The sequence below is a fragment of the Lonchura striata genome, chromosome 3, assembly GCF_050655825.1.
Source record: "Lonchura striata isolate lonStrDom1 chromosome 3, ASM5065582v1, whole genome shotgun sequence".
Classification (NCBI taxonomy): domain Eukaryota; kingdom Metazoa; phylum Chordata; class Aves; order Passeriformes; family Estrildidae; genus Lonchura; species Lonchura striata.
The window spans coordinates 52,137,940-52,148,698 of NC_140705.1; positions in this window are offsets into that span (position 1 = coordinate 52,137,940).

Sequence of the window (10,759 nt, forward strand, 5' to 3'; positions counted from 1 at the left end):
GAGCTCCCTCTTTTTACAAGATCCCTTTACCTGGTGGTGGTGTTCTGACTGCAAGCCTACCACATATGTGTGGGGAGAGGAAGGGGAAGAGTAGTGGAAAATGTATTTACTGTGTATTTACTGTGTATTTACTGTGTATTTACTGTGTACCCTACCTTCCATCTCTCTCTAATACGTTTTATAATTGGTGGCCAATTTGACCGAGTTTAACAAAAGGTCAGGGTTTGATGATGTCTTATAGATAATGGAGCTTCACTTTTGTTGAAATAGGCAGAGGGAGTGAAGAAGAAGACAATCTCTTCTAAGGAAAAGGCTGTAATATGAGTTCAACTCTCATTAAACAGCAGAGAACCCACTTGGAAACAAGACCTGGACAAAAGCTCTAACCAATTTTTTTTGTTTCTGCTACTACAACCAGTGCTGGCATTGCTGCTTCTTGATCTTCTCGTTAAAACAAAGAGACACAGGTAAAAGCATACAAAACAGCTTTTTTAGTAGGAACATGAGGGTCTTGTCTGAACTTCCAACTTCTGCTCAAGCTATGAGGCAAACTTGCAGAAACTCAGACTCAGTAGTTTCTCGTTATCACTGGGTCAAGCAGATGTATCAGCTTGGTGAACTTCTCAAGGATAGTGCAGCTCTCCCTGTAAACCATCCTAAGAAACTGGTGTCTGGTAATGGGATGGCATCTGGATCCCCTACAGCATAGAGGCAATGTCCCCTCAATGGATATGGGCTTTCCAATAGCAACTCTTGATGGTTGGTTTTGGTGGACCCTTTATTCCTCTCTGCCTATTCTAGGGGCTCGGAAGGCTGTGGTGGAAGTCCTTAACAGTTCAGTGTCTCTTTCTATTAGACAAGCACTCTGTTCTGACTTAACAAGGTCATGGGTGTTCATATGCACCACAGTACCCAGAAGGCAGTCAGATATTTGTGAGTTGTCAGTCAAGGCTCACCAAAATTACTGAAAAACGGTGCTAGGAAGACATACCATGGGCTTTCAGGCTGTTTTGATATTGGTTAAATATAGAAATGTTATAAGGAGGAAATGGCCTTAATAATTCTGAATCTTTGCCTTCCTTCTATCTTTGCTTTTTAAGAATTCTTCTTAATGCTTTTTTTCCAATGTCTCCAGGACTATTCCACAACCATCAGCTGAAGAAGGGTATCCCAGAGTAGTGACCCTGAGGCTTTGCATTGTCCTCTGGCCACAAGTTTTCCAGAGACAAAAACGCCCACTTAGAGCAGGGAAGTGGGATGGGGATGTTACACAGTGGTTGCAGGTTTCCCTGTTGGCCAAGAAGAGCTCTGGGGTAAGTTGACAGGAGGTTCAGCTGCTGGCTCAGCTCCCATCACCACCACGTTTCTCTTTTCTGACTCTCCACCTCTTCATAGAAGCTGGGAAGAAAAATTTAATGTGCTCTGTCTTTGCTGTTTAGTTTGGTTTGCAGTTTAAACTGAGGCCCAAGTTGAACAAGGCTGTCTTTTCAGTCTGGAAACTTTTTCCTTAAAAAATAGTATTGTGGGTACCCAGGAGAATGAAGAGACCGGTATCCCTCTCCACCTTTCTTTTTTGTTTGATATTTGAAAAAAAAAGACTACTTCTTTAACCTTATTCTCTCCTGTAATTGATTTTGGTGATCAATTTAAAATTTAAAAAGCAAAATATATCTTACCTGCCCCTGTGCTACTACCCTTTAAATATATTTCTCTGAGGTTCTCTTACTGGCTCAGTAGGCTGTAAAAATCTGTGTATTCTCACAGCTGTTTTAATTACAGTTCTCTGTCCTGGATGCTGTTTCTTTGTACACTGTATTTTGTATTTTGTACTGCCTCTCACCAGTTCCAGCTTTCCCAAGCCTGTGAGTGGGGAGGAGACCACTCCAACGAAGTGAAAGCTTTCTGTTAACTAAAACACCTCATCAGAAACAAGGTCCGGGAGAATGGACATTCTGCCTGGCTGCACTGAGGGCACTGGTCTTCGAGACAGGTTTGCCAAGTAAGATCTTTTTGAACTCTTGTGGGTTGCATAAAGTGAGGTGGGCAGCTGAAAGGTAAAGTCCATTGTCAGGAGGAAAATCGTGGTGTCTTTGCTGCAGCTCTTGGGATATTGGCTGACTGTGCACTCAGGAGGTGCTTCAGAGGCTGCTGAAAACCCACAGCAAACCAAGGTGCAGGGGATTCCACTGAGTGTGTCAGGTTTGACAAGGAGCACTTTGAATAGTAGAGTAGGATCAGGATATTTTGCTTCATTTAAAACTCCCCATAAGTTAATTTTTTCTAAATTCAGTTTTTAGGTGCTGGAAAACGATGATTTTGTACAACGACATGTTAATGATCATCTAAGATTCTAATCCAAATTTTTGTTGCCTTACATAAAAGAGGTGAAATTGAAAAACTCTAAACATGTTCAAAACAGCATAATATCAGTGTGGTAATTCTTTCCAAAAGGAAAAGTTTATTTGAAGTTATTTGATGTTATTTTTTTCCAATGAAAATGCCACTTGATGTATAAGTTCTGTTTTAAAATTTGTTCTTCATGGATTAGTTCTCACAAATATTTCATTAATACAGCGTAAAATAACAGGTTATATTATTATATGTAATAGGATAAGTAGTTAACTATAATCAAATACATAACTCCTAAAAGCCTCATCTCTATAAGGTGATACCATTGGCAAAGTAGTCATAGTTGATTGCAATATTTCCTTCTCTGGAGTCTGTCCCAGAAGATGGGATGTCTCTGACTGATGTCTAGGGATGGATGTTCAGTGCCATGACTGGACAGCCCAGAGTGTCTTTGCTTTATTCTGAGACCAGAATGAAAGGTTTCCACTAAACACTGAGAATTATGCTGTGTATTTTGGAGGCAAAACTAATCCTTGTTCTATCTTTTCTTCTACTGATGTAGGCCTAGGGGAAATGCAATTGGGTAACTGCAGTACAGAATCAATTTAGTTATGAAAGTTCTTAACTAATAGCCAAGGTTCCTTAAATACTATGATTTTTGGCTAGACATGAAACACAGCTGTGTGGAGAAAATCCTTTGAGTAGTTGGATCTATTACAGAATCACAGAATATGCTGAGCTGGAAGGGACCCATCAGGATCATCAAGTGCATCTCCTGGCCCTGCAGAGAACATCCTCAAGAAATCAACGCCATGTGTCTGAGAGCAGTGTCCAGATGCAGCCTGAGCTCTGTCAGGCTTGGTGCTGTGACCACTTCTCTGGGGTCCAGCGCCCAACCACCCTCTGGGGGGAAGAACCTTTTCCTGATATCCAACCTAAAGCTCCCTCCTGCTGTTTCCTTGGGTCATGCCACTGGTCACAAGAGTGAAGAGATCACTGCTTGCCCCTCCTCTTCCCCTCACAAGGATGCTGAAGACCACAATGAGGTGTCTCCTCAGCCATTTCCAGGCTGAAAAGACCCAAGTGACCTCAGCTGCTCCTCACAAGACTTCCCTTCCACACCCTTTACCTTCCTCATGATCCTCCTTTGGACATTCTTTAATAGCTTAATGTCTTTGTTATGTTGTGGCACCCTGAACTGCACGCAGGGTTCAAGGTGGGGCTCCCCCAGTGCAGGGGACAATCCCCTCCCTTGCCCAGCTGCAATGCTGTGCCTGATGCACCCCAGGACAGGCTTGGCCCTCCTGGCTGCCAGGGCACTGCTGGCTCGTGTTCAATTCTCTTTTGACCAGGACCCCCAGACCCCTTTCCACAGCACTGCTTTCCAGCATCTCATTCCCCAGTCTGGTTCCCCGGTCAAGCTCCTTACATTTACATACAGATGGTCTTCTCCCCTGAGTTGTTCATGGTTGTCTTCTTTGTGAGTGCATATGATGGGCAGAATTATGCCTCTGTGGTCACAATTCATGCCTTTATAAATCAGGTTTGTTTTGAGGCAGTTGGCTTGAAGCTTTGAGATCTGAGATCAGGAATGCTGGGCAGGTGCAATGGGTTTGTTGCAATAACAGCTGTGAAAGAGACTGGGATAAAACCAGAATCACAAGCAGTACCATAGGACATAGGCTTCTGTCCTCAAGGGAACCTTGTGTCTCATTAATAAACAGACCCATAGCAATATAGAAGCACTTTGGGAAGTTCCTACTCTCTTCAAAATGCTTATGTGGCAGAGAGTACTTGTGTGCCCTTGCTCGAGCCTCATTCCTTAACACAACACTTCTTGGATAAATGAAATTACATGAGAAAAGGAGCTGGTTTGCTTAACAAGTACTTGTCAAAGTCAGCATTTGCAAAATGTCATGTTTTAGTCTCCACAGCTTGGAACAGGAACAGTCACAGAAGTGTGTGTGCACCTCTGGTCCTGTCCCTGCTGAGGAGCTGGTCCCAGGCAGTGTGGACGTGCTGGTGCTCACTGGGTGAACACGCACAAGTGCCAGGCACCACCTGTGCTTGTGCTGCCTCCCTGCTCTGGTGTTCCCTCTGAAAAGCTGCAGGCTGAACTCGTTAAACTACTGCTGTTTGCTACAAGGAATGACCTGCCAAAAATCTGCACAGCCCTGTGCCACTGGGGCCAGGGGAGCTGGCCCTCCCTGCTCACCCCCAGCTGCCCTGTCTCTTTACAAAGAAAATAAATTAATTCTATAATAATCCAGAATGGCATTTTTAGCCTTATGTAAAAATGTCGAGGAAGACAAAGATAAGGATTATTTCTTAATTAAATACGGATTTTATTTTGGTTTTTGTTTTTACTCTAAAAGCAAACCAAAACAAGTTTCTGCCAAGAGCTGTTATAGCCCACTCCCTTCCTATTTTTTTAAATTGTATTTTTATATGCCTGGCAGAATTAATGATGAAAATCTTTCCAGCTGTGACTTTGCCAGAATCCCTTTCTGAAGCTCCTACTAATTTGGATTAAAACTGGATGGATGAAAGCCTCAAACAGCAAATCCTGGCAATAGATTTGCTGAGGCCCCACAGCATATACTTTTCCAACTGTTCTTATCTTCTGAGGGGAAAAAAAAGAAAAGAAAAAAAAATTAAACATAATTTTGTAATTACACAGTTGTTAGTATTCTCCCTGCCTTTCCCTTCCCTGGGCTGGGACACAGGGTTCCACCACCTCAGCAGCCTGCTGGGGCTCCCCTTCTCCCCTTTTCAGGACAGACCCCTGGCTTTTGCAAGATAAGGTTTTAATTGCAGAATGGTGGAGTTATAAACACAATCTTCTACCAGCCACACTAAATGTTAACAGCCAGCCTGGATTTTAGAGAGAGTTGCCACCCTGGGATGTAACAATCCAGACTGGAAACGGTGTGTGTGCAAGCCTCTCACTGCAAGGGTGAGAAGCCACCAAGCTTCCTGAGTCCCGGCTGCTGGGTATTCACCTCACTTGTTTAATTCTAGCAGCATTGGCGCCGCGTTGTCTTACTGACCAGGCTTCCTGGAGCCAGCAGCTGCAAGCTTTCCTACTGCCACAGACAATTCAATTAATTTCTTTAAATTAGACAAATCGATCTCTGGCAAGTGGCCCATGTTCCTGCTCCTCTTCCCTCTCACCAGGAGAGTCTTCTGGAAACTTGTGAGCTCACTAAGCCCTCGCCCCGTGAGTTCCTCCCTTCATGGCCATGCTGAGGCCAAGAAAAGGCAGTGCTCTGAGCATGGGCAGTTCTGTGGGATGCTGAAAGCCTTGCCACAGGCTGCCCTTTTCACCAGCACAGCCCCTCCAGGTGTGAGGCTGCAGCTCACAAAGGCACCTAAAAGCTAATTGTGAGCATGATGTCTTAGACCCCAGTGCTTCCTGGAGGGAATGGCAGGAGCTGCTTACTGCAGATGCTTCAAGCACCTTGCTGGCCTGCCTGGAGCACCTCTTGCATGGAGAAGGAACATGAATATTACCAGTTATATTGATGGCATAGTCTGTTAATTATTAAGAACAATAGCAACTTTCACTACTTGCAATTTCTGGCAACTCTGAAGAATGTGAAGGAGGTGGCCGCTTCTGAAGGACTATGGGAGATAATGTAGGCACAGCAGCATCTCCAGGCTGTGCCTGCTGGCATGGAAAGATATGCAGCCCCTCTGTTCTTCTGTGGGAGACCTGCCCATTCCACTAATATCCAGTGGGCCAAAGGCTTTGTTTTTATGGGGTGTGCTCCTTGTCCCCATTAGCTGCTGTTTTGATACATCACTGTTCTGCAAGTATGAGCTGAGAGGCTGTTTCCAGCTGCTTTGAGCTTTTCTTTCCTTCTCAGGATGCCTTGAGGTAGGCATGAATGTAGTCTCAAGGCACCTAGTCTCATGTCAGTGCCAAATCTCAAGCAGCTGAATTAGTGTCCTTGTAGTCAGTGGACAGGGCACTTGTCCATCTGCGCTTCTGCAGCTCTTGCATGTGCACAAGTCAGACTTGCTCATTTAGGAGCTACTCTAGTTGGTAATCTCTGTTTTTTTACTGAACTTTGTTTACATTGAAGCCAGTTAATACACCTTCATTTCATACATGCATATAAACAAGCCCCTGCTTCTGTTGCACTGGATGAGAATATTTATGAAATAGTTTTGCCCTCTTCATTTTCGTTTACTTTGTCCATCCAAAAATGAGCCAATTTGGTTTTGATATACAAGAAAAAACAGTAATTCAAGAAACATCCAGGAGAGCAAATACCCAAAGATCAAAATCTCTCTTGCTCTCTTGGCAGTCACAGAATTTATTTCCTTTTGTTCTTTTGTCCATTTTATCAGGTTTGTGGCTCATAATTTCTATGAGCTGCTGCCTACTTCTCCTTTTATTGTGGGTTATTTAAATATTTGTGCAGCTAATTTTATTTCCCCTTTCACTAGATTGTTACTTTATATGTATGATGCTTTGGGGAGCTGATGGGTAAGATACAAATCCTGCTTGGGAGTACTGGGTTGCACTTCATGAAAGGTTCTGCAGATGAGTTATTGCTCCACAGCAAGTCCTCAGCCTGCGGTTTCACAAGCATGGATGCTAATGTGACAGTGCAGTGCTGCTGAAAGGAGTGGGGTTTGTGCCTTTTCCCTATTCCCTGGTCCTGGCTTTTCTCACCCTCTACTCAGCAGAGTTACACTTACACTGACCATGTTTCTTACTGGAGCATTTCTTGTGCCAGTTCAGCATACTAAACCAGCATAAAACTGGCTATTTTGCTGAAACAGATTATGCCAAGGAAATTAATTTCCACCTTCTGAGGTGAGCTGTTGGATCAGCTTGTGGTCATGAAGCTGTGGTCTCTGTCACATCACTCCTAGACCTCAGGCTGACTGTGGAGGCTGTGAACCTCTTTGCTGAATTGCCCAAGGATATTCTGGCAGAAGGAAAGGAAATGATGGTCTTTTGTGTGACAGAGACTGGCTTCATAACCACCATGAGCTGATCCAACAGCTCACCTCAGAAAAAGGAAATTCAGACCATGCCTTTGAGAAACGGGACAATACACTAAAACAGAAGGGCTGCCTTTGGGGGTTGTTTATTCACTTGAGACTTAATGCTTTATTACATTTTTCCCTTAACTGAAGAGCTGTGTTGTGGGTGCTAAAAGCTTTCTTTTCTTCTTGTGATCCAGGGGCAAGGTGTGCTAGAGTTAACACAGGAGCCATGAGGATCAGTAGTGGAGATACAAATGGTCCATGGGATTTACCACCTTGGAGGAGCATAAAGAGATCTGCAGCCCTGCAGTATTTGCAGTCTCTCTTCAGATTTTGGAGGGTTTTAAGGTATGGAGAAGTCCAACCACAGTATATGCCACAGAGCAAAATTCACCTTTTTTGTGCATGTGTTTGTGGATATTTATTTATTCAGATGGTCTCTTTTAAAATGCCTCCTAATTACTACTTTTCTTTTCCTTTCAAAATCTCTCCAAGCTGATTTGGCTTGTAATAGTTTCCAACGCTGTGAAAGTGGCCCTTTTGGAATACAATGTTTCTGCTTTGGTCTTTGGCCTATTTGGAATTGCATCTCAGTGGCTACTGTTTTTGATTGAGAAATCAGTTCCTTCCTCTCAGTCTGTCGGCTGAGGGTTGTCCTGGGATTCCTTTCATTTGGATGCTGCAATGTATTAACCCAAGCATTTCAAGAGGATGCCTGGAATGAGGATGCTGGGCTGTTGATTTTTTTCTCTGTGTGGTTTGGTGAGACAGTCCTTGTCTGTGTGGGTAAGGTCTGAGTAGCAGGACCTAAGCCAGACTGAAGACGTGAGATCACTGACTGGTTAATCTCACCCTGAACAATATGAGGGAGCACCAGTGTTGTGTAGCAGGTTCTCACCCACCAAACAGCAGCACACACAGGAGTTTTGGGAGGTGCCATGTCAGGATATTTTTACTAGATATGCTGAGATGATGAAGTGGTACAAGAGTGACAGAGCAGCAGCTGTGACTGCAGTGGGTAACCCAGAGTTTATATCCTGCCTGAAGCAGGAAGGTGGTTTCTGTATGAGAAATGAGGGAACACATTCATCTTGGGTCTAGGGAACATCTTTTTGTGTGGAACATCTGCCTTCAGGAAGGCAGGGTTAAAACTCTGCTGTGGCCCTTCCTTCTGCAAATTATATGGGAACCCAGAACTCCTTATCCTGCAATGTTTCCAAATACAGAACTTACAAAGTTACTTTTGTTGGAATCCTTGATGCTGAGAATGTTGGACTTCCTGTGCTGAAAGGCACAGACCACACAAGAAGATTGCATCTGACCTGAGGCTGTGGAGAAGAGTTTAAAAATTGATTGACAGTATGGGGATTACTGAGTATGTAGTTGGTTAGAAGTGTGTAATATCACAGGGTGAAAGACTTAGAGGTTGGGGTTTTAGAATATAGAAATAAATATGAAGCAAGATGGAGGTTTTAGGGTGGAGAGAGGTTGTTCTTTATCTTCTTCTTCTTCCTTCTCCATGGGTTTGGGTGATGTTTTGGGATTGGACAGAAAGGTCTGCATTGCGGGCTTTGAGGGATCAGTTATTGGGTAAAAGGGAAAATAATCTAGGTGTCATTTCTTAATTAGATACTTTACTTTTAAAAGACCTTGTAGCAAGAGTTAGCCATTTTGTGCCTTGCTAATGAAAAGCTGCCAAACTCATGGTTGTGAGACTATTTCACTGATAAGAAATAATAAACACCTGAGTCTGAACATGGAAAGCTGTCTCAAGTGCCTTCAATCCCGACCTTGAGAAACCAGTAACTTTGTGTATTTATGTAAGCCACAAGTTCTCAGGCTCTCAAGATAAGAAAAAAAACATTGATTTGTTCAAACAGGTCTAGAGGAAGCCACAAAGATGATCAGAGGGCTGGAGCATCTCTCCTAGGATGACAAACTGAGAGTTGAGGTTGTTCAGCAGAGAGACCTTCTGGTAGCCTTACAATACTTAAAGGGGAACTACAGTAAAGATAAAGAGGGATTATTTATCAGGGAGTGTAGTGATAGGAAAAGGGGTAACAGTTTTAAAATGAAAGAGGGTAGGTTTACATTTGATATTAGGGAGAAATTCTTCCCTGCACAGTTGTTGAGGCACTGAAACAGCTTTCCCAGAGAAACTGTGGATGCCCCATCCCTGGAAATGTTGAAGCCAGATTGGATGCAACCTGAGCTCTGAGCAACCTGGTCGAGTGGAAGGTGTCCCTGCCTATGGCAGGCGAGTTGGAAAGAGATGATTTCTAAGGCCTCTATGCTCCTATGGTTTCATAATTTGAGTGCCTTGCATTCTTGAATGCATTTGTACTCAGAAGATCCATATGAAATAGACATTTTTCCCATTTTAGAAATGGGACTTGCCCAAGGCCATACATGATGTCATGAAAATGACTCCTAAGTCTTAGGCTAGCTCCCAAACCACTCCATCAGCTTTTCTTCTAGGGCTGATCACTATCAGCTCACAAAGCTGTATATCCACTGGGATTTTTTTTCTGTGCTAGGAGATCAGGGAAGCAAAATGTTCTGGATCTGTAAATCTCAACCTGGATCTATCCGTAAAACTAGTAGTTTCATAGGTTCTGTTGTAGCATTTAATATTTTAGTGCTTGTAGGCACTATTTACATTAATTTGCATTCTAACTGGAAAGAACCAAAGAACCATAGGACTGTACTAAAAATAGATGAAAGAAAGAATGATTTTAAAATAAGTGGGGAAATTCATGGTGAAATATAAAGTAATTGTCCTCAACATGTTAAATGTTCTCTTGAACAAAACTTCCTAGTACCATGAGAAACAATGCAAGTGAATTTGTCACTTACTGTTCAATTTTTCTGGACAATTAGTACAATCTTAAAGTAAATCTTCAAAGGTTGTAATCTGCACAATTGGTTTCATTCACTTTGGCTTGTCAGTTGTAAGAAGGCTACTCTTTATTTTATACTAAACTACAGCAAACAGATCAAGACCTAGGAAACTGAGAAAATCAATCCTTTATTGTAGCAGTTATCTTCAAAGCTTGTCTGAAAGATTTCTTGCACAAAAGCCATCTGTGTTAGGATTTCAAAAGTAAAAAATGAATGCCTATGATTGCTAACATCAAGAAATAATAATTTATCTATGGAATATTGCTACTCTGTGAGCACTGATGGTGCTGGGACTGAAACACACTCATAGATTTTCATTAAAACTGGAATTGTTGCTTATCCTCCACATCTATACCAAATGTCTGCCTTATTTAAATCAGCATTGGGCTGAGATACTCAGCATGAGAAACAACAAGAATAACATTTAATTTTTAAGAAAGCTTTCTGCTATTAATGGCAAATCTTCATGGGAGTCATATGAGAGCGGAGATGTCATTTAAAACTT